Consider the following 3184-nt stretch of genomic DNA (forward strand, 5'->3'; position numbering starts at 1 on the left):
GAGCGCTCCAGACTTTCTAAAGCATTGGTAGATGGGATCATCCCCGCTGCTTAATTATTACACCGGGCCAGCTGCTATCTTGGGAATATTCTGGGGGGATTGGGGGGGGGGAAGGAGGGACTACATCCAGGTTTTTACACCAAATTAAATCCACCCATCAAGAGCCTGTTCCGTACTAAGCTTGAATCAGATGCTTAATCAGTAAGCCAACCCACAAACGCAGATGAAGCTGCATTTGTTCTTAGCTCTTGACAAAGCAGGAAAAGCCAACCATAAAAGGAGACCAGGAGCTTATATAAGCCACAGATAAAGGATTCCCTAATCAGAGAGAGTTCCCTGCCGGAACTTCCCTTGGAGAGATGCTGAGAATGCTGGGGCCTTCTCCTCCCATCTCAGGGACAGTGGCTGGTGGCAGTGGGATGCTGATCCATGAATATTACCTAGCAAGGGGTTTTAAGTCTATGGCCAGCAGGGAGGTGTCTTGCCTCCACTTGGGGTGATGGGCAGGGTGCCAGGAAGGCTCAGGAGGGGTCTTCRTTCCCATGGCTTCTTGCCAAACATTTCCTGCTGTGACACCAATCAACCTGGTAAGAGCSAAGTACAGAGATGAAAGGTAGTTTTTCAGTGAGCACCCGCTRAAGGGAGGTCTCAGCCACCCCGTGCATTTGGTCGAAGCCCCCTTTTAGCAAACTGGCAGTGGTTAAGCTGAATGGTTAAAGGAAGAGCAGGAGGGAGAGGGGTGAGGACTCCTTCCTCTCTTCCCCCCTTCAAGCCCCAATTAATGTGCTCCAGGAGGACACAGGTCTGTTCCCTACCAGGTGACTTGGTAACAGCACATACCCAAACAGTTCTGCCATATGGCTGCTGGGATGGAAATGGGAGGGCTATCTAGGGCAGCAGAGAGCTTACAGAAGGATCGTGCAGTCTGGATGAAGGTAGGGAGTGTCAGTGAGAAAGGAAAGGGGCAACATTTTGAAGGTGGGAACCCAAGATCCCTAATTCAGCAGACCTTCCCAACACTGCTTTATCACACACAGACATCATGACAGGGATTTAAGTGATGGAGAGTACTATGATCTTTGCTTTGCTTAATTTTCCACTAAATTTCCACTTTTACCCAGCTCTTCTGAGTGTGAGATTTTTCTGCATGCATGTTTGTGTTTAGAAGAGGGCAAATGGGGACCATCAAGGGGTTTGGGACACATCTGGAGCCTTTCAGGCTTTAGTTTCTACTCCAGAGAGCCTGTTTGAAACCTGTCTTGTATGTAGYAGCTCCCATGCATGGGAGACACTGTGCAATCTGTGTATCTCTGAAGCAATATAAGGTTTTCCTCCAAAATGATTTTCACTTAGGATCCCCAGAAATGGCTCTCATGAGATTACCAACGAATAAAGACAAGTTATAGATTGGATTTAGCTTTTTAGGGTGACATGCTTTCAGCTTGACCTTATGTTATTAAATGCCAGAGCCTGGAACAAATTGGCTGTAAAATCTTTGCTCTTTCCTCTCCTGCTACCTCCCTTTTCTTCTCCCTTAGTTTTCAGAGCTGGGGATTCATCAGAGTCTGAATGGTATAACTTGGCGCTAAGGTCTGGTCATAGGAACATGGGATATTCAGACTGGAAGACACCTCAGAAGGTCTCTAGCCCAATCATCTGCTCCAAGTAGGGTCAGCTAGGAGTTGAGACCTGTTTTTCCAGGGTTTTACCAAGTGAGATCTTGAAAACCCCAAGGACAGAGGCTGCATAACCTCTCTGGGCAACCTCTTCCGCTGCTTGATTGTCYTCAGAGGGAAAATGTTTTTCTTTATATCCAGACTGAGCCTCACATTTCAGTTTATACTTACTGTCTCTTGTCTCTCCACCATGCACCATTGTGAAGAGTCTGGTCTATATTAACAATAAGTTCACTGTAGGTACTTGGGGGAGCTGCTGTTAACTCCCCTAAAGCCACCTCGTCTCCTGGCTGGATAAACCTGGTTTCCTCAGCTCCTGCTCCAGCTGCAACATCTTGGTAACTCTCTGCTGAACTCGCTCCAGCTGATCAATGCCTCATATCAAGGAAGTCCGAAATTGGACACAGGATCAAGAGATAGTTTAAAAAGTGCTGAGTGAAGGGGCATAACCATTCGCCTTGATCTCCTGGCTGGCCTTCTGCTCACATGGCCCAGGATATTTTCCTTGCTGCCAAGGCACATTGCTGGCTCATCTTCAGCTCACCATCCCCCCTCCAGGACCCTAGGTACTTTTTTGCACTCCAGCCAGTCAATCTCAGCCTGCATTTTTGCCAGGTGCTCTTTCTTCCCAGGCACAGGACTTTGCATTTGTCCTCACTGAATTTCATAAGGTTCATAAGGTTTCTTAGCCCTTTCCTCCAGCCTGTCTCCATCCCGAGGTTCATCACATTCTGAATCCTTTTCACCCAGCTCTCCTTCTGATCTGTGTGCTCTTCCATGGAGGTGGGGGGAGGAACAAGGGTTTTCTTTCTGGACTTACTGGGAAATGTTTTGCTGATTAAGACCTAGTGATAATCATTTGCATTGTATTTCTAATTAAAGGGAGCTGTGTGGGTAGAGGAGGAAGAGAGAGGAGAGCCGGAAATGAAGGGAGGAGGAAAAGGCAGAGCACCAAGAGAGACRATTTGAGGCAGATAGATGAGATCCAGGCACAGACAGACATGAAGGGACAGGACAGACAGATTTCTATTGAAGTTAGCTGTGTGGCCTCAGACGCACAATGAATGGTCCAGAGATGGACGGAAGTGTTGGCAGGACACATGCTGCTTTGGGTGACTACAGGAGTTACAAGATGGGGGGGGTTGAGAAGAACAGAAATGGAGGTGGGAAATGAATAGAGAGAGAAGAAAAAGACAGGAGGAAGGAAAGAAAGGAGTGAGTAGTGAGTAGAGGCAGTTTCCTCCAAAATAGCTTGCAGGAGCAAAGGGGGGGGGGAAAAAAGGACTAATAAAAGAAAAAAGAGAAAACTGACAAAAAACGTCTCATAGCTCAGCAGGGATAGTGCCAATGTGGGTTGTCTCCCTAGAGCTTCCTGAACAGTGTAAAGGGACACAGGATTAGAATCAGGCCCAAAACATCAGAAAAGAGAAAAAAAGCCAACAGACTAATTACAGACACACAAAAGGAGCACGCGGTAGTAAGCAGCGACAGAAAACCCCTCCGTGGGT

This window comes from Rhea americana, unplaced genomic scaffold (assembly GCF_003343005.1).
Source record: "Rhea americana isolate MKP2758 unplaced genomic scaffold, rheAme1 scaffold_140, whole genome shotgun sequence".
In the NCBI taxonomy this organism is placed as follows: domain Eukaryota; kingdom Metazoa; phylum Chordata; class Aves; order Rheiformes; family Rheidae; genus Rhea; species Rhea americana.